General features: G+C 37.2%; 1 long non-coding RNA gene across 2 annotated transcripts in view; it reads left to right on the plus strand.

The window, feature by feature from the left end:
• The first annotated feature begins 870 nt into the window (after nucleotides 1-870).
• The window catches only part of LOC130562622 (uncharacterized), a 55,482-nt gene continuing 34,515 nt past the window's right edge, over nucleotides 871-21,837 (plus strand). For both annotated transcript variants that reach the window (XR_008963995.1, XR_008963996.1), the window contains exon 1: nucleotides 871-961. This is a non-coding gene — a long non-coding RNA (uncharacterized LOC130562622). The remainder of the gene's footprint in view (nucleotides 962-21,837) is intronic.

Here is a 21,837-nt window from a genome sequence, read left to right on the forward strand (position 1 = left end):
GCAGCGCATGTGTGCTCGACCCCCTCCCCACATTCACGCACAGCCCATCTGCGTGAGAGATGGCACAGTCCTAACGCTGAAGAAATCTTAATGTTCCACTTTTGTGCATGGAGCTCACCTCGGCTAATGGCTAAGCTGCCATGACAGCTTTGCATTCTCTGCGCTGAGCTCAAGGACCAAGCTTTTTTCGAGCTCCCCTGTCTCTGCTGCTCCAAAACGGGAGCGTTCGCGAAGCGCGAACGTGCACAAATATACATGTAAACACACAACAATGGACACGGGCACAAACAACCAAGCTGCCTTTGTTTTCCAAACCCAATTTGTTCCTGCCAATATCGGTCTGATGGATGGCTTTTTATTGTCATGCCATGGCGACAGATTGAAAGATTTCCTCGCTGTTGCCTCGCTTTTGTGTGTGCACCAACATTTGCCCTGGATTTAATCAAAAGCGAACAGACACGCGCACACGCACGCGCGGTCGTGCCGAGTGATGGAATTGGCAAAAATTCGCATGGATCAGAAAGAGGAACGACGACACAGAAAAAGTGAACGAGAGAAAGACACAGAGCAAGACCTTGATTCCAGTTGAGGATTTTCAGCTTGTTCTTAGAGTGTGGCTTCTTTTCACATACGAAACACAACAGATCGAGTATGGATACCGTTTTACCTGCCGCCTCGCGTTTTCTTTCTGCTCTCATGTTCAGCCGCTCTGCTCCTGGTTTAAGACCAGATAATCAAACAAATGAAAAGAGGATTAAAAGACATCTCCATCACAAGCTGCACCTTCGCAAAAATGCCTGCCTATCAGTCTTACTGCTGCAGAAAGCTTTCAATTTATTTCCCTCCCTTGTACAGGGACTGATTCATGCAGGCGGGGGTCACGGGGGATGGAACCTGCCCGCTGTTGTGAACAGGCCCACATCTCTCCAACATCTTCATGATGAAAGTGTCAGAGCAACAGGTACATGTGGATGATGTATGGTCTGAAGCAGGGCTGGGGAGTGACAAGCTAAAAAGACGGTTAGCTGAGACTAAAAATGAATTTCTATCATCATTCACTCGACATCTAGAGCTATTTATTTATATAATGAAGGTGAATGGGGACTAGAGCAGTTTCCATATGTGAATTGGGACTGGAGCTGTTTCTTTATATGAAAGTGAATGAGGACTGGAGCTGTTTCTTTATATAATGAAAGTGAATGGGGACTGGAGCTGTTTCTTTATATAATGAAAGTGAATGGGGACTGGAGCTGTTTCTTTATATAATGAAGGTGAATGGGGACTGGAGCTGTTTCTTTATATAATGAAGGTGAATGGGGACTGGAGCTGTTTCTTTATATAATGAAAGTGAATGGGGACTGGAGCTGCTTCTTTATATAATGAAAGTGAATGGGGACTGGAGCTGCTTCTTTATATAATGAAAGTGAATGGGGACTGGAGCTGTTTCTTTATATAATGAAAGTGAATGGGGACTGGAGCTGTTTCTTTATATAATGAAGGTGAATGGGGACTGGAGCTGTTTCTTTATATAATGAAGGTGAATGGGGACTGGAGCTGTTTCTTTATATAATGAAAGTGAATGGGGACTGGAGCTGCTTCTTTATATAATGAAAGTGAATGGGGACTGGAGCTGTTTCTTTATATAATGAAAGTGAATGGGGACTGGAGCTGTTTCTTTATATAATGAAGGTGAATGGGGACTGGAGCTGTTTCTTTATATAATGAAAGTGAATGGGGACTGGAGCTGCTTCTTTATATAATGAAAGTGAATGGGGACTGGAGCTGCTTCTTTATATAATGAAAGTGAATGGGGACTGGAGCTGTTTCTTTATATAATGAAGGTGAATGGGGACTGGAGCTGTTTCTTTATATAATGAAGGTGAATGGGGAGTAGAGCCGTTTCTATATATAATGATAGTGAATGGGGACTAGAGCTGTTTCTTTATATAATAAAAGGGAATGGGGGCTGGGGCTGTTTCTATAAATAATGAAGGTGAATGGGGCTGTTTCTATGTATAGAAAGTGAATGGGGACTGGAGCTGTTTCTTTATATAATGAAGGTGAATGGGGACTGGAGCTGTTTCTTTATATAATGAAGGTGAATGGGGCTGTTTCTATGTATAGAAAGTGAATGGGGACTGGGGCGGTTTCTTTATATAATGAATGTGAATGGGGTACTGGAGTTGTTTCTTTATAAAATGAAGGTGAATGGGGACTAGAGCTGTTTCTATATACAGAAAGTGAAAGGTATATACTGGTTTTGATCGACATATGGGTGAATAAATGATGATGGATCTGTATAGTTTGGGTGAACTATCCCTTTAAGTAAGTCACAATGTAAGTCACATTGAAATTCATCGCCAGATATTCATTTATATAGCCTCTCTTCTTTTTGTGAAGAAGTTATATGGATTGGGTCATGAGAGTGATAAAAAAAGGATTTTAGGTGACTTGTTTCTTTAGCAAACAGTTTTGGAGATTTTGTTCTTTCCCCAATTGCGGAACTATCCGTGCATGGATGGAAATAGCTGCCTCGAGGCGTGACGCATACAACCACGAGTGGACTATCTACTGTAGTTTAACTACATTATATTATGAGTAGCTTGTAGAATTTGAAAGCTGAATTTCAAAGTATCTTCCCCAACGCTGGTCTGAAGCTTAAGGTAGGTGGTAAAAGTGTGTATTAACATTGGTGCACTTTAACATACAGTACACAGGCACAAAAATCACGGACTCCTCCGCTTTCCGGCACTCATCGAGAGAGAATATGTGGCCCGGGGGTCCCAGCAGTAATCTCACATTGCATGGTAACGATGGGGGGAAAATGATTCCCTCTCCCCCTTGGCGTTTGGAAGGCTCTTTGAGTCAGCTTGATTTCTTTCTCTCTGCACTGGCCGTGGGAGGAAGGACTCCTTTGTGCAAGCCCACACAGCCTTAAAGCTTCGGATAAGTTTTATAATGTGCGCGCGAGCATCTTCGCGATAAAAAAATGGGGCTACGATTTATCTATCTGGTGTAGATTGGGTGGGTGTAGGTGCTTTGTGGAAACTGGGCCACGGTAATGACAGCACTTATATAGTGTAATAATAACATTATCCAGTGCCCCCCCAAAAATACAGAGAATGAAAACAACACAAAATCACATTTTTACAGTCCGTAGAGATAGCCCGAGACTTAAACTGCACGTTAATTTTCTCCTCTCTCTCCTCGCCTGCTTTGTTTTCATCTTCCCACATGTGGAACGCAGATGAGGGTTGAGTTTGAAAAGCGAGGCTTCTTATCATTATGAAGCTGACATGATTTGATGGAGCAGCATCACTGTGCTAATTTTGAATTCATAATAGTCCTGAACAGGTGTAGACAGTTTCATGCCAGATCCATCATGGTGTAGGGAAGAGAAATGAATAAAAGTGCTTAAAGTATATTAATGCATCTACTGTATGCTTTTAGAAAACCTGTAAAAGGTGTCTTAAAGGGATAGTTCACAAAAAAATGAAAATTCTGTCATCATTTACTCACGCTTCTGTCATTTCAAACCTTTATGATTTACTTTCTTCTGCAGAACAAAAAAGAAAATATTTTGGAAAAAAAATGGACCACATCGTTACTCATTCACTTCTAATGTTCAGACACAAAACCTATGCAAGTCAATGGGTACCACTGGTTTGGTTACCAACATTCTTCAAAATATCTTCTTTTGTGTTCTGCATAAGATAGAAAGTCATACAGGTTTGAATGCATTTGACAAAGCAACGTACAGTGCATTCAATCTAAAACAATTAAATAGTATGTACTGAATGTTCCCAGAGGTTCGAACCCATGACCCTTTCTCTACCAATGCTCTACTAGTTGAGCTAGAGGACATGTAGCTTATGAATACGTTGCTTAAAACATAGATAGGACTGCTTGATATTGAAGAGAAATGTGATAACTTGTTAACAATGTCACATGCAATATGTAATATGATAATGTATACATTTAAATGAAATTAAAATACATTCAGAAACTGAAAATGATTTAACCAAAACCATATGTTCTACATTTTTCTTCTTTTGGGAAAAGAAAACATCACTGTCTTTGTCTCACCAGTGTCTGTTTTGACCTGTTTGACTAACTTTGACGTATCAAAATCCTTCAGTTATTGCAAACCATTGCAATATTTCAATATAATTTCTAGCATCCCTAAAATGATCAAATTTGGGGTGCTCTCCCAAATCTGATCTCATGACATAACCGATAATATTCTACAAACTCATATAAATTTGTGAATTGTACACATTCAAAAAAGCAAGAATTAAACCCCAACCCAAAAGCAGATTGTCCTAAAATTCTCATTTTGTCGCCATCCTTCTGAAACTTCAGATGACCAAACTCGCTGTTTTTGTAGGTAATGGAAAAACAACTTTTTAAATAATTAAAAACTGTGTTGTCAGAGTTGACAAGCACTTTTTAATACTTTTTATTGGTTAGATATTGGCAAAACCCAGTGACAAACATGACTATAATAACGATTTATGGCCAAAAATACAAATTAAAAAATATGGAGAAACGAGCATTCAGAAGGACAACAGTAAATCAGATCATAGGAATTCATACAAATTAGGAATGCACGATAAATTATCGGCCATATAATGGTCATTTTTAATGTTATCGGTATAAAATTTAGGCCGATATATTATACCCAATAAATCATAAATCATTTCCTCTGGTTAAACTTCTTCAGCTGCATGCTGAAGATAAAATACAGTACAGTACAGTCTTTCTGTCGTGATCATTCACTTACAGATATGAGCAAAACATTGTTGATGTAGGTACAGTATGTAGATACAGTATTTATGAATGTGTAAATTATAGGAACAAAAGCATAATGTTTGAATCAGACTGCTGTCTGAATGCTTTCTGTCTTGAGACCTGTTAGACGTGGCTATTAAGAAAAATGTTCTGGCTTGCTCTGTAAGAACATCTATAATTTGCTTATTAAATAAAAAATATACCAGAAAAGTTTGAAGGTTAAAGTACCGTTAACTAGTGTAAAGTAGGCTTGGTACATGATTTTCAGGGGAAAAAAAGAGAACTAACGGTCACCTTGTTTTCTGCAGTGAATGTTTTCATATAAAAGCAGTTGTCCACTTTTTGCCTTTTTTATATTAATATCAAGATACTGTATATCGGCCAATACATCGGTTATCGGCTTCCAATATTAAAGAATCATCGGCCAAAATGTACATATCGGTGCATTGCTAATACAAATTATGTGTTGGATCTCCACATGATATTTACTTAACCAGTATGCCTTATCCAACACAACAGCATTTAAATAATCAATAAAAGTTACAAGTCAGACTAGCAAAGAATGAACCAATCAATCATCCTATCTATCAGTAAACCACATAAATCAAGCCTGCATTGACTCTATTATGCAATGAAGCATTGTACATACAGAGGCAAGCGCTCGAAGGTCTGGCCAGGAAAAGCACAGCAATGTTCTGAGTGCAATATCTTTCATCTTCTTTCCCTCTCTCGCTGCATCTCACCTCGGCTGTCTCATTCCCACCTCGAGAACCAGTCAAACTATAATCATTCCAGCCTTGATTTCCTGCCATTTTGCTACCGAGGGGCTGTTTGATGGGGCTAATCAGTCTCATTCATTATATATTTTTAGGATGTGTGTGCGCGTGTATCCACACTCCGTGTCTCGTGTTCTCTCAACAGAGTGATTAGCACTGGAGATTGCTTTAATTAAACTAAAGCTGTGTATCCACCGAACTACATTCTGTCCCTCGGGGTCTTTATGTGTCTCCCAAACTGCCTGAAAGCTTGTAGGTCACTGCACCGGTACATCACGCTCTTCCTCTTTCTTGTGAAACCTGAACTCTTAATAGCGAGCTTGAAGCTGCCATTAAAAATACTTCACCCACTTGAATGAACTTTGCCTGTTGTATTAGATCATCGAATGGCACCGTGATAACATAATCATCACAAGCTCTGATGTGCAATTATGTGTAATTCTAGCCCCATGATAGGCAAAGGTGGAAACTTTTTGCATTCTAAAAGTCACGTTTAATATTTAAAAACATGGCATTAAAGGGCATTTAATGTTTGGAATAGCACACATACAAACAGTTTGTTGTACGCTACAAAAACAGTTAAGGACAACAGACAAAATGTATTGTCCTTAACTGAACACATCTGTGTTATTTCTGGGACAACACATTTTGTGTTACTTTAACTCAACTTGTGTTGTCCCTTTCATTTATTTAAATACACAACGTGTTAGAATGACACACAATGTGTTAAAAAGCATAACATAAAGAAGTCTTCATAATTAACACAACCTTTTTAAGAGTGTATGCATCTGCAGCATACAACTGCACATTGTTTGCAATACTTATACATTTATTATTTACATTATTGTTTTATAAAAAAATACATTTATATTTGAATGATGACAATAGTATCCCACTCACAGGCAACATAATGAGGTCATGTCTCATCATGAGATCAAAATAGATCAAAATTTCCCAATTCAAACACCTTAACCATATTCCAGTTTTCATAACCAGTTAATTAAACAACACAAATCTCAAGACAAAAAAACTTTTATTGCCTACTTTTTATACAGCAGGGAATATACAACATACTGCATGATATTAAACGCATAGTTCACTCTTAAATGAAAAATCTGTTACTTATTCAAAACCTGACTTTGTCGAACACAAAATAAGATATTTTGAGAAATGTCTCGGTGGTTTTGTGTCCATACGGAACGAAGTGAGGGTGAGTATATGATTGGGTGAACTATTACTTCAAGTAGTGTGCTAGTATTTCATTAAAAACACAGCCAGTCACGGCTGAAGCCCAGATTGATTATATTACTTTATTTAATACAGTATCATGTGATCTGCTGTAGTGTGCAAACCATTTGCTTTCCACACTGTTGTGTTTCAGCAACGTTTCAACCGAAAGCTCTTATTTAAATGTCACAAATAATAGACACTGTTCATCCGGGGAAAACTGAAAGAGCTTATTGGAACAAATACGCTAACTGTATTTTGCCATGTGAGCGCTTCTAGCGATCACATACTCGCCTACTGAAATGCTCAATTTTAATGACTTTGCTTTTTAAAAGCACTTTTGTCAGAGTAACGGAAGAACATAAATATATTAAGACCGTAGTAAAGCTACCGTGCTGCCGGGCGTTTGGGTCTGAAGTCAATCAAACGTGTCAGGGGGCTTCGGAGGTAATATCTGCATACGAGACATGGAGACAGTGTTTAGTGTTTTCTCGAGTTCGCCTCCTGCATGTTGTATTTAGCCAGAGGTTTGCGATAATGTCCTATCGTGTTTCTTTCAACAGACGTTCCTGATGTGTGACATTCTCGTCTCGCTTCAGCACAGTTTGTCATAAATGTTCAAACACGCCGACCAATTGAGCAGCGAAGGAGCTCCAAAATAGCGCCACATCCTTACGTCCACTCCCACTGCTTGTCAAAGCTACAAAGATAGTCTGTGTCATATTTTCCCGATACAGAGTCTTTTATCTCCTGATATTCTTTTGTGTAATGTTTCATTCTCATCTCCTCTCCATACTGTAATTCTAGAATAGAACATGGCATAGCCCAAAATTACACACTGTCATGAAATGTACAATAGTGTTGAATTTATGCAAGGAGAACAGTCATGTTTCTGTCAGATGTGGTTATTTGTGCCGCTGACGTTTGGTTAATTACACTTGGCGTAATGAGGGCAGGTTCACGCGCTATTCTGCACAAAGGAAGATTAGAAAAGTAAGAAGCTGAGGAACTCTGAAACATACTTGGATGCTTGATAAGTTAGTTACAATGAAGCACTTTTAAGGCATGTAGCATCCGAAAATCAAAGATAAGATAAGAGTCTGTATGGAACGTTGATTACCTGCATGTGCCTTTTAAGTAAACTTTTAAGATGCTCTTGATGGTTGCAAGGACATCGCTAGGTTGTTGCCTAGCAACACCCCCTCCCCCAAGTTTATGAAGCTGTGTCCGAAGTAACCCCTTACTTTTTGAAGGAACGTCCATTTTTAGGGGTGTCTGAATTCATAGCTGAAATTATTGAGTGCTCTCATTCAATCCCATGATGCATCGCAATAGGTGTACAACCGATGTACACGACTAGCGGCTAGCCATCGTGAGGCTTGTGCTGAATGAATTTCCATGGCAGATGACGACACCCGCAGCATTTCCGACACACTGTGTGTCCGAATTCACTCACACGTTTTTTATTTGCTCCTTCGACTATGTTAGTGTACTAATGTAGGGAATAGTGACTAAGAATATAGGGGGCAATTTCGTACAGCTTGTGAGATTTTGTTCATTGGATGTATAGCAGGGTTGCCAAATCTGTATAACAAAACCAGTCAAATGGACAATGAAAAAGCACAAAACAAGCCATATGACCCCAGACCAAATATTAAACAATATATTAGTCACCCTTACGCATTTTACACAATTTCTTGAAAATCACCATATTGTCGTTTTTTCTATAAATAACATAATCCTATCGATTACTAACAATAAAAATAAGTAGCATAATGATGAAGAAAATCATGCCACTTTTAACCCAAAGAAGAAAAACAACCTGTGGGAACAAGTTTAAAACTAGCCCAATTCTGCGGAAAAAGTGCAAACTTGACAACCTTGATATACAGCTCGGGCCTCTCATTGTATGGTATTTAAGCAATTTTATTTCAATGAACCCATTAGTTGTGTTTGGCTTAAACATCGCCAAATTGATTGCAACTTATCAACATTATTGTTGATAATAATATACATATATAATAAAAAAAAACATTTAAAATATTAAAGTTGGATCCTGCTAAACACCAATCAAATGACAGGAACAGCGACACGCCACAACAAGCCAGCGAATAAAACAAGAACTGATCAATTTACCATGCAAGTTTCCCACAAATGAACTCCCAGCAGTATTCATTCTGTGCTCACCGTAGAGAACAGATGATGATTATATTTAACGAATAAAAAAGACAGGGTGAGACAGAAGGAGAGAGTGTGTATTACCCGTTGACTTTCTTCCACTGTAAAGTGCCTGTTGTTGTTGCAATGTTTTATGCGTTATTGCCTGTCACTGTCACCGTCATTGAACCCTGTGCGCGCTCATCTGCGAAGCAGCGTTTGTTCCGGTGTAGAGGAATGGAGACGAAAAAGGGGGAAATAATTGATTCCCTGACTCGTGTAGCTGATGTATGCCAGCAGCCTGGGTCTTAAGATCTTTAGAGGACTAGAAGAAAATCGCTGTACCTTTAGCAGTCGTGACGAAGCTAGTACTCAACTTAGCAAGAGTCACGTCTGAACTTACTGAGTGTGCGGCAGACATGATTTTATTTAACTACAGAGAGAGCAACAGACCCCCAAATCCGGTTTATTCCAATTAGACATTCTGAGCTGGCCAAAACAAGCTCGGTAACGGTTGGAAATCATGTTTACCTACTTTTTAAGGCTCATGAAATTTGTTAAAAAATAAACCTCAAAGGTGAAAGTAAAATTAACTGTCATCCAGAAAGTTTCATTATTTTTCATGGGCGATAATGAGTTTTGACTATTGGAAACCTTAACTGGAGCTGCAATACATTTTGGGTCTTAACTTTTTGCTTTTTCTGAGAATATTTTAGGGGAAAACTTGTGAAATTGATTTAAATATAATCAAATGTCTTGACTGGAACTACAAGTAGACATGTATTGGTCACTGTTCAAAAAGACAAAATATTTTATTAATATTATGGGAGACACAAGTTCCAAATGTAAAACATCTAGAAGATCTGAAGGCATCCATTTGCATTATTTTACCATGCATGACATTTTATTAGTATCATTTTTAAAAAAGAACGGATATTTTGAATAAGACTGTCAAATGATGTGTTCTTTTAAATGAAATATAATACATTACAAATATAGGCCCAGTTTCACAGACAAGGCTTAAGGCTAGTCTTAGACTAAAAGGAATGTGTGACCTGTTTTAACTGAATATAACTTGCCCAGAAATATCTTAAAATATATCAGTGCCATTGTTTTGTCTCAAGATGCTCACCAGTAATGTATTCTTCTAAGGCATTTTCATAAAAGTGACATAAATATCTTAATTCAACTAAGGCATAGTCCTGGCTTAAACTAATCTGTGTCTGTGAAACCGGGCCATAATATATTATAATAAGTTATAAGAGAGTATAGATTAAATAAGAGCATTCAGAAGGACAGCAGTGAATAATATAATACAATACCAAACAATACAATATATAATGATTGATGGCAAAAAATAAAAGGCAGCGGCTATTTGCACTAAATGAAAATAGCAATAGATGCTATTTTATACTAAGTTTATATAGCAGTAGGTTTTGTGTACACTAAGTGAAAAAAGCAGCATTTCTTAGCAATATGCTATGTACATTAACCGAAAATAGCTGGATTTTCTTTGGATTAAGTAGAAAAAGTAGTTAGATGCTATTGGTGCTTACTGGCAGATAACGTTACTATTTGCACCTCAGTGTTGTTTTGCATTAAACATTAGTGTAAATCGTTATATTTATAAAATATATTTATAAAAATTATAAAAATAATGGTGTAACAACCGCTCTACCTCCACAGACCACGCCCCCCGCACCAGAGCCACATCCTCATCATATTCGCTCACAATCACCAGACTTTTAAATCCAATCAGACACTGCACTCCTCTGACCATAGTGATTGACTAGTTCCCAGACCCTTTATATGTTTGCACCTTCCCATTGTTCTCCGTCCAGTCTAGTTGTATTTTGCATTATCAAATGCTCTACCTCGGACTCCTTCTGGATTATATATTTTGCCTGTTTTGTTCCATTGGTGTTATTTGTTGGATTTGTGTTCCTGTGGATGTTTACCCATAGTTACCAGTGATCTGATCTTCTTGCCTGGACTCATTAAAACACATATTCATCAGTTTCCTGTGTGGAAACTGATGTGGACTCATTAAAACACATATTCATCAGTTTCCTGTGTGGAAATTTCCTGTGTGGAAACATCGTTCCTCATTTAGTAGAACTGTTACAGATGGCAACTTATTGAGATGTTAAAGCCCTTCCCCTAACCTTCCCCTAAACCTAAACTTTATGAATAAAATTGAATTTTATCAAATGCCTGTATGATCTGTAATGTGATAGAAAAAGGTAAAAGAGCATTTTCAGCAAGAGGTGGATTAGATTCCAAGTCTCCAGTGTCAAAGCTACAGACTTTACACTTTACGCCACTAGAGTCGCTGTTCGAAATGGCGTTGTTCTTACACTTTCTCTATTCCAATCAGATATTACATTATATAATTTATATATATATATATATATATATACATTTTATAATCAATAATTATTATTATTATAAATATTTATTTCAACAACTATTTATTTTAATAAAAATTACTTCTTAAAAGCTATAAAAATATTTTACAAACGTGAATAGCTTGATTAATAAACAAACAGCATATCTTCCAATTTGATCACTATTATTTTTGTTGTTGTTTTATTTACAGACATACTGTAGGCTACTTCTAAGCAACAATATGTGATGTTGCTGTAGTAGTCCATCTTATCTTGTTACTCTCTCTCTGTCTCTAACTAGACTCTGATAGCTGCTCTCAATCTCAGTCTCGGGGCTGTCCGGATGAGCAGATGGCTTGGCAGCAGTGGATCCTCTGAGCTCTGCTCTCATGCTCACATCCTACACAGACCACTGCTGATCCACAGAGAGAGAGAACGAAAGAGAAAGTACAAAGTCAATGAGTACACGACGGCTATACGAACACAGCGGCTGAGTTGAAATTAGCAGGACTCAAAGTGCACACTAGATTCTACTGGCACATGGCACCTATGGAGATGAGTGCACTTCTAACAGTTCCCTGAAAAGAGTTTTAATCACAAACACCAAAATGACCTCAGTGGGACTCCCATCAAGGGACCCGCTCCATTAAAATGTGACAAAACAACACAAACAAATTTGCTGTGCACAGTTGGCGTCAAAGTCGCCTGTCCGCTCCTTGTTTTACCGCATGAGTGTTCTTGTGTTCGTGGATTGCTTTCTGGGTTGTTCCATGTGCATTAGGATCTACTGACAATTAGAAGTGTTGATCTCATTTGAATATTATGTTTAGTGGTGACTATGTAGTGTTCCTGCACCACAACTGCATTTGCCAAATGTGACCCAGTTTGGGAAAACCAGGCTATAGTCTGCAATGTAAAAAACAGTAATATTACAGAATTTTAAGGGGGGGGTGGATAGGGGTTAAAGCTTTTTCACGTATCATGTACAAATACTGTAAAAACACCAAATTATACAAAAAGACTCAATTTTCAAGTTTCAAGTAAAACATAAAAAACTGCACGTGACTACCATTATTTTACGGTATTTTACTAGTGCCCCAGCTGCAGAAAATTATTTGGGGGGGATTTTTTTTACAATTTTGAGATAATAAGCATCAAGGTCTGATTTCAACCATTAATTTCAATATGATTTCAATCCTTAACATGGTCTTATTCGGACGTTAAAGATATCAAGAATAGATTTTCACAGAATGTTCTTTACACTATGTACAATGGTTTTATGTAGAAAATAGTCAATCATAAAAACTTTTTTTTGGTCTATTAAGTATTAACAGGCAAAAAAACTGATAACATGACAAAATGTGTGATATATCAACATCCTAATATCCACTCAAATCCACTTAGCAACACCATAGAAACACCCTGACTAGCATCCAGATCATCCTAGCATTGGCACAGGGATTTTACTATGGCCAACTGCCAGTCATGTTTCTGTCTGAAAACGCAAAAAGAAAATAGGTTTTCAAATGGCATTTCCAAGGAACCCTCGTATAAAAGCATTTGTCTGTTTATTTAATTTAGAAAAGGAAATATTTAGATGTTATCCCAGCTGTGACTGGCAGTATGATGAATTGCATCGATTGTCAAGCTAAACATGCCATTAATAATTAATGAAACTGATGGAAGAACAGAATAAAATGATCATTGGAACAGAGCATAAGTTCCTGTTTGAAAGCGTATCCGTTAAAGAATGTGAAACATCCATGATCGGTTTGATATAACAAGGTCTTTCGAACAACAGCACCCATAGCGTTCCCAGAGTTCAAAGGCAAAGTAGAAGCTTTTTACCTTGCTTTATGGGAATCTTAATTAGGAATGTTATAAATATCAGAGAGCACAACGATGTCCATGTTTCATGCATCACCTGAGGATATATCTGTGCAAGTTTCTCAATTAAAGAATAAATAAATAAAGCAAATGAGACAACAGGATGTAATTAACAACTAGCGCTATGTTTTCTAGATGCACCTTGTGATAGAGACTGCCTGAAGGCTCACTGTGTTTGTATTCATGTAGAGCTTAAGTTAAAAAGCAAGCCTTCTGCTAGCATCCATTACATTTCTACAGTTTTTCATGAATCTGTTGCTGTATGCAAATGCAAGGAATGTAAATTCAATAAATTGGGCTTAATATAGTTGTATGAAGAACGTAAATTAAAGGGAAAGGAAGTTTAAGAATAACCAGGCCTGTGATGTCGAGATCTAATGCATAAACTTTGAGAGGACTGTAAAGAAAGCCAGTGTGAGAGTCTCATGTGCTGCCTTTGCAGGTGGGTTCGAGGCAGTAAAATGATGAAGAGACGGCACAACAGCAGTCAATTAGAAAGGCGCATGATTAAACTAATTAAGACCTCTGGGTAATGGAGAGAATGAAACGTTATCTGGTCTTCTGACTGCAGGAAATCCCAAGGCAGGGCTGAGCTTACTTTGTCTTTGTTCTGAAGCGATTCCTTTTCCAAGACAACCTAAATCTCATTGACTAATTTAGGCTAAATGGTTCATGGGATAATGCCTTTTGCCCCGACTGTTTAAAGGGTGTTTAAAGCACATGTTTAAGTTTAGCTTAAATATGTCTGGTTTTAAAAGGTAAAACTCTGTAATTAGAAATAGAGCCCACACAAGGCCAATGTCTATGCTACTAGAATAGAATATAATTTCTATTCTTCTAACAATATTTCAAACGCAACAAAAAATGGCAAGAAAGAAAGAAAGACTGTATATCACAAATATAAACAATACAGAAAATCAATTTTAATCAGGGGTAAGGTTGCTCAAGTAACCCTGACCTTAGCTTCTGATGCGCCACCTTGTGGATAGAAAAAATAAGTTACACATCCTAAATACTAATTTCCCCATATGGTACTGCATGTACAGTTTTGCCAAGGGCTGTTTCCTGTTTACATTTCTAATTTTCCCTTTCTTTTCTGTAGCAATGGCATTGTTCTTTAATTTGTTGACAGACTAAAACAAAGCATAAATGTGAATCCTCTACAAGCTCTCACAATCAATACCCCACATACAGTAGTGTGTAAATGAATACCCAAAACAATCCCAATATTCAAAGACAAATGACACAACAGTGTCAGAGTGGTGTTAGTCTAATTTTGTGTACTATATGTAAGATTAGGTAAAAGCACATATCGGACACACTAGGATACTACTTAAATCAGAATTTTGCAGTGCTTTTGAAATATGGTAAACAATGTCAAATTACAGAAATTGACTGCAAAAGTCAGGTGTAAAATAACATTAAAAACAAAAAAACGGTCTTTTTCTGGTTTTCCAGCTGCCGGATTACTTCAGTTTTATACAGGATTGTTTACAATGTAAAATGACATACAGTAAATTAACGGCAAGCGTTACAAGTCAGGTGTAAAATAACATGAAAAAAAACCTTGAACTTTTTTTATTTTACTGTATTTTTCTGGTGCCTCAGCTGCCGGATTATTACTGTTTTTACAGGATGTTTTACGATGCAAAATTACATGAATTCACTGCAAAAGTTACAAGTCAGGTGTAAAATAACATGAAAAAAAACCTTGAACTTTTTTTATTTTACTGTATTTTTCTGGTGCCTCAGCTGCCGGATTATTACTGTTTTTACAGGATGTTTTACGATGCAAAATTACATGAATTCACTGCAAAAGTTACAAGTCAGGTGTAAAATAACATGAAAAACAAAAAAATACTTTAATAAAAAAAATCATTTTACTGTATTTTTATGGTGCCCCAGCTGCCGGAATATTACAGTTTTTTTACAGTGTAAAAACAAAGCTTTGTGATACCTTGATGGTTTTGTCCTCAATGCATATCTATTTCACGTGACCTCATTCTAGGCTCTATTGATGTTATGCTATAGCCATTGCATCAAAATTCATCCTTTACATAATTTACAATTGGAAAAAAAATTGAAGGTGCTAATAACTTTTGCTTGAAAGATGGGTAGGCAGACAGACAGATCTGATGGGATCAGTATTTTATAGCTCTCCTACAGTACATGTTTCATCCACCTCAATCCTGTCCTTCACTGCTCTGTACTTCAGCTCTTCTAATGAAGTGATTTCATAGTCAGGGTAAGGCCTCTCTAAATGCCACCTTTCTCACAGTGTAATGTCACATTTCCATGTTCAAAAGTCAACTGTGAGTCTCTCTTTCTCCCTTCAACAGCTACATCATATTAGTCTGGGTGGACCAATTAAAACCTACTTTGCGTGTCAACAGTGATATATTATCATGCATTATTTGATTCCGCCATTGATATTTACAGCTCAGGTGGGATGTGACGAGAATCCGAAAGTCTCAAATGAAGCCATTTCAGGCACAAACAGACACACACGTGACAAAAAACAACCAAAAATGAATGGTGAAGAAACTGCATAGCCAAAAAAGAAAATTCAGTCATTATTTAATAAACTATACACTTCCTCAACATCACTATGGCCTTGGGCACTTATCTCCCTAAAGCAACTTGGTTGTTTCCCTGTACGAAGTGAACTGTAAGTTACTTTGGATAAAAGCATCTGCAAAATACTAAATCATCCCCAGTGATATGGAAATAACCGCACTGTTTGCGTTATGGAAAATATAGGCCTACAGTAAAATCGAGCTGTTTTTAAACTTTTAATGCAAATACTTTATCGATGAGCCATAACAGCGACAGCTTTGATCCCACTATACTAAATACTTCTTTGACCTTTCCGCTATATCTATAAGTGGGTAGGTGGGTGGATGGGGGCGAATGTACGGATACATAAAAATATGAATCACTCCCAACTGCTGTAACACTTGAGTGCGAAAGATAAAACAAGCTCTTTAGCTTGGACTTCAAAGATCTAATCTTCTCCATCATCCATATCCTCTAGCAAGCCTTGTACAGCCAATCCTGGTTTGGAAAGCATTCACGGGGTGAAATCAATACGGCTCTCTCAAAGACTGACATCAAAAGTCGCTTAATCCATTGGAGGACATGGTTATTTCATTTACCTTGAGAGGAATGAATGCTTTTTTCATATTTAAAAATGCATTTGTAGGCCCATATAATTACTGCCTCGCAGAGTCCGATATTTATGTACGGCTTTTAGTGGTGGAGGTAAATAGGCTGTAATTGTCTTTGAGCTAAATAAATGAAAGCCACTGAAATTGATTCATCATAGATGCATGCATCACGCTCTTAATGTCCCATATTGAAAGGCTGAAGAACTTTGTAATATGCCTTTTGTATCGATTTGGTTTGTTCTTAATGCTCCTAATGCAAGTTTGGCATTGCTCGCGGCAGGTGATACAGTATCAAGGCTTAATTGAATAGATGTTGAATTCGTGCCCCTAAGCTGAACGGTTCAGTAACACATACAAATAACTCATTCACTGAAATTGGTTAACCTATAAAGAAAAGGTTAAATCAGTGCATTTACTTTATGCATTTATAAACGAGAGCTATCCACTATCCACTGACTCGATGTGTAAACTGTTCATCTAGATCAGGGATTTTCAAGGACCCCAAATAAGATGAACCTTTTGTAGGGGACACCCTTTGTAAACTACATATCTATACATCTTTATTTATAAAAAAAAACATTTAAACTATGTTACATAAAAAGTAAATGTGATATTATAAAGGAGGGTCAGCCCGTGGCATAGGCGGTTGCCTAGGGCGCATGATGAAATGGGCCGTCAGACGCGAGGGTATTTTCAGACCAGTACATCCTCTCGTGAACTGAATAATAAGATTACAATAATATAAATTGGACATCAACTAAATAAACATAAGAGTAAAGTAAGAGTTGGAGTCTAATATGCATTGAAAACGGATTTATCATTTTCAAAGAATCCTGAGAGCTCGTGCCTGCGATGCGATCGGATATAGTATAATTAAAATATATATTTAAACAATCAGTTCAAAACAAACATTATTATTTTCAAACAAGAAGGTATTTGTAACAAATGTATTTGATTTTTTAGTTGTTACTTCCTATTTATGTCACAATTCATGTTATAGTAAGCTAAAGTTTTAATTTAGCTTTTTAGATTGACATATTTTGGTTATTAATTTATTTATTTTGTATTGGGGAAGGGGGCCAATCTAAAATCTCGCCTTAAGCACCAGAAGAGCCCTGTTCTAAATACAACATATTGGCTACACTTAAAGTGATAGTTCACCCAAAAATGAAGTCTGTCATCGTTTACTCACCCTCATGTCATTTCAAACCTGTATGACTTTCTTTCATCTGCAGAACACAAATGAAGATATTTTGAAGAATGTTGGTAACCAACTGTAGCCATTGGATTTGAGTCTATACAATAGAAGTGAAAAGTTACCGCCCTTGTTCAGTTACCAAAAATTCTTAAAAATATCTTCATCTAAATGATGACACAATTTTCATTTTCGGGTGAACTATCACTTTAAGAGTAACATTGGATGTATAAAGCTTTTGTACTGTATAGCAACATTCACAATACATCTTGTTTCAGCTTTACAAATAAAACCCCAGTGAGTCAGATAAAGGGACCTGTAGTGAGAAAAACTCGCTAGAAAGATACAAAACAAATATAACCAATTCAGGAAATTGTAAACAAATGCTGGAAAGGATTGAAAATTCTTGAAAGCAAGCAGGGATAACCATGAACATTTCGAGGTGAAGCGGTAATTATGTTTTTTAATGCACTTTTGGTTTAGTCCTTTTTCTCTCTAAAATCTAAAGACCTTCTAAAAGACCTACAAAAACTGCAAAACATTTGTAACCTAAATTGCACTGGATTAGCATTAACAGTCAATCTGTAGAGGAGCTGGCTGATCAATTACTCAACCTCAAGCCATCCAAGATGTACGTGACATTATTTCTTGGGTAGTACAATACTTTTTTTTCGTAAAATGCAAGTCCACAGGTTCATGTCTTTTTAAAAGTTCAAAATACAGATAGAGGCAACATAAAAGTAATCCCTGCGGCTTCTTTCAATGTATTAATGACGTCTTATTTAAGTCAATCGATCGACCTGTGCAAGAAACTGAACGTTATTTACAACATTATAACTGGTAATGCACAGTTTGCGAAACTGCTTCTCATGCGTTCCATTCGCATATGTTCCCTACTCACTTATAAGGGCAGAGCACTTGAGGTAGAGACTTTGGAGAGAGATGGACTATTTTATCTCATGACATAGCCGTTTGGTTGAAACTTGGCGAACGGAGTGATACAGGAATTCAATATTTCTCCATATCTCGGACGAGCCTTCGTATTGTGTCCCTTTCCCGCAGTGACTTTCAAGCGCGCAAAACCGCCGTTTGATACGCGCCCTGCCTGCCGCACACGTTCGTCCTCCATTAAATTAAATTGGCGGCAGATGTCTTGAAATCTGTGTGACTCAAGTTTTCCATGCGTGATTTGAGTGGACGGGGTCACGTGACTGGACTGATTATTCTCCTTAGCCAATCACATGAAGATTAAACATATAAAGTAGCGACGACAATGTGAGGAAAAATATCGCAGTAAAAGTAAAAGTACACTGTTTTTAAACTATTTAAAAAAGTACAATTCCTGAAAAAAACTACTCAATTACAGTAATGTATTTGATGCGTAATGTAGAGTATTTGTAATTCGTTACTTTATACCACTGCTGGGGGTCCTTCTAAAGACCTTCCAAAAGACCTACTGGGGGTCCCCAGACCCGAGTTTGATAACCACTTATCTAGAATGATGCCTGGTTATAACATTCTTCAAAATCATTTGATGAATTTCTGCTGCCATCAATATAAAATTTGCACAAGCTTTTAAATGACATTGCCATACCTGTTGGCAAATTGACCGCATAAAAGTACCATATGGATTACAGAATGCACTTTTAATCTGTTTAATCAAATGTTTGAGTTCTATTTAGTTCTACCTATTAAAATGTCTCCAAGAGAGCAAGGGTTGCGTTCCAGCATTCTGAACGAATGCTACTGTGAATTCAGGGAAATGTAAACAATTATGCTAATATGTTAAGCAGAATTACTGACAGTGTTTTAAAATGCCGACGGTGACAATATTGTGCGAATCCATTCTCACGATAAACCGTATTTTTAAATACCGGCACAAGTGTAGTCCAATGTTAAGATTGCTTTCCCTGTACCCGCCTTTGAAGTTTCCCATGCGAGTGCCCCTGCTGCATATGAATAAAATAGGTGTGCTTTATTATGTTGTCATGCTAGATGTGTACTGCAACATAGATCAATCAGAAACCTTATGACTAATTCAGAACAGGCTCTCCTTTCATGTGTATTGGATGGCATGGAATCCTTTCGAGCGACGCTGTTGACAGACTTTGCCTCAATGAATTAAAAGTCTATCGCGCGTCCCCAGACTGCATTCCAGTGCATCACAGTTTACCGTCACAGACATAACGAAGCAATTGCCCTCTAGCTGGCTGTATAAAACACAAAAGCTACAATCTATAGAAAGAGGTTAATAGGATATTTTATCAACTGAGAGTTTCAGAGACACCTTAGTGACCACAGCATCATGTCATATTTAGATACCCAGCACCCTCATAAACTCAGGAATAATGGAGAGCTGTTTCTTTCAGAGCAGCTATATCTGGTCAAGGACAAACTGGGAGCTGGGGGAGTGAAATCACAGGTGGGGTGGGGTGGGCTGGTGTGACGGAAGCGCGATTGCACGATGGAGATCAAATCGGTACGAGCTTGCATCTTCACTCCCTCACACATACGCACAGACATGTAAAGAAAATGTGAAATGAAGAAAGGAAATAGAGATGCCCAGATGAGAGGTGGGAAACCCAACGGGGCGGTAAAGCGTAGGAAATACCAGCAGGTCACAGGGTAATGTAGAAGCCAAAATGGATTCAGAGTATTTCGAATTAGCTCTGTTGATCCTGCGACCTGCTGTGTATTATCTGCGATCCTGACATTTTCTTTGCAAGAAAGTTATTCACCATTGAACACGCACACACACGGCAAATGCTCACACACCCAAAGAAATATTCTCTCGACCATTTAAAGACCATTTAAGGGTATTTATGATGTTGTCTTTGATGTGAGTGTTATCATTGTGTAAGTATGGGATGATGATTATTGTGTTTTCTGCAGATAATGATGGTTATTTTAAGTCTGTTCAGCACACACCTGCGGAGCTGCGCTCATTATTTGCTGGAAGCATCTCACATGCTAATGATGCGCTTCGTAAAAGCTTCATTAACACTCATTTCCATTAAGTCAAATTTGTTTCTCAAGATCTCTACATGTTTGCTTCTGATCTCTGGCGCACAACATCCCCCAAAGTAAGTAGACTTGAATCTTCTTTAAACAAAATAGGTTGACGCAGAATCTTTTTTGATCTACTTTCTATTGATTTATTTACAGCCATTGTAAAATGGATAATTATTAATTCATTATATTACTAATTATTCATTTATTTATGTATTTTTTATTGTTAATTTATTATTTGTTGATTTAATTTAAAAGTGAATCTAATTTAACTTTATGTAATTTACATTTTATATTAATTATACTTTAATTTGATTTAATTTAAAATTATTTTTTAATTTAATTTAAATTGTATTTGTTTTATTTCATTGCCATTTAATTAATTACTTTGTACAATTACAATTACTAAGTTGAATTATGCAGAACAATATTTTACTTTAAGGTCCAGTGTATGAAATTTAGCGGCATCTAGTGGTGAGGTTGCAAATTGCAACCAATGGCTTACTCCAGCGCTCGCATCTACCTTTCGACATACTATGGCCGCTGACACAGAACTAAGATGTCGTCACGTTTTTACGTTTCTTTGCTGAAGATAACTTATTTACGAAACACAGTCTTTAGTACAGTACAGTTTGTCCGTTTAGTGCTACTGTAGGATTCCATGTAAGGGGACCCGCGCTGTGTGTAGATAGCTTTTATACAAGTAAGTAAGGTCTTTACACACCTCTGAGAACATAGTTGTGTATATTATATTGCATTTCTGTCAATGGATCCTCCAAAAAATTACACACTTTAATTTAAATGTTAATTCATTATAAGTCTTTTTTTTGTAAATTAATAAAAACACATAATGTCAAATACTGGACATAACATAAAACACTAAAAGTTAACAATAAAAACTGCATAAACACTAAACGCTGCTAGATTTTCTGACTGAGAGGTGTAACCAGAGGGATATCACTCCCAACAGGACTCAGGGAACAAATACTGCATTCGCAGTAATAACCATTGCTGGATCACTTGGATCACATTAATGCATCCTATTAACAATAATATAGATCCAATTTGAACGCATCAAATATTTTCGCAGTCTCTTGTGATAAGACGGTACAAGGTGACCGATTCTTTTCTGCACCGTAGATAACATGTAATGAGCATTGAATGTTCTTCGGCAACATCTTTAATGTCCTGTTAATGAGACTGAGCGTATGGTGTACAGAAGAAGGCTGAATGTATTTGTT

This window comes from Triplophysa rosa, linkage group LG12 (genome assembly GCF_024868665.1).
Source record: "Triplophysa rosa linkage group LG12, Trosa_1v2, whole genome shotgun sequence".
Taxonomy (NCBI): domain Eukaryota; kingdom Metazoa; phylum Chordata; class Actinopteri; order Cypriniformes; family Nemacheilidae; genus Triplophysa; species Triplophysa rosa.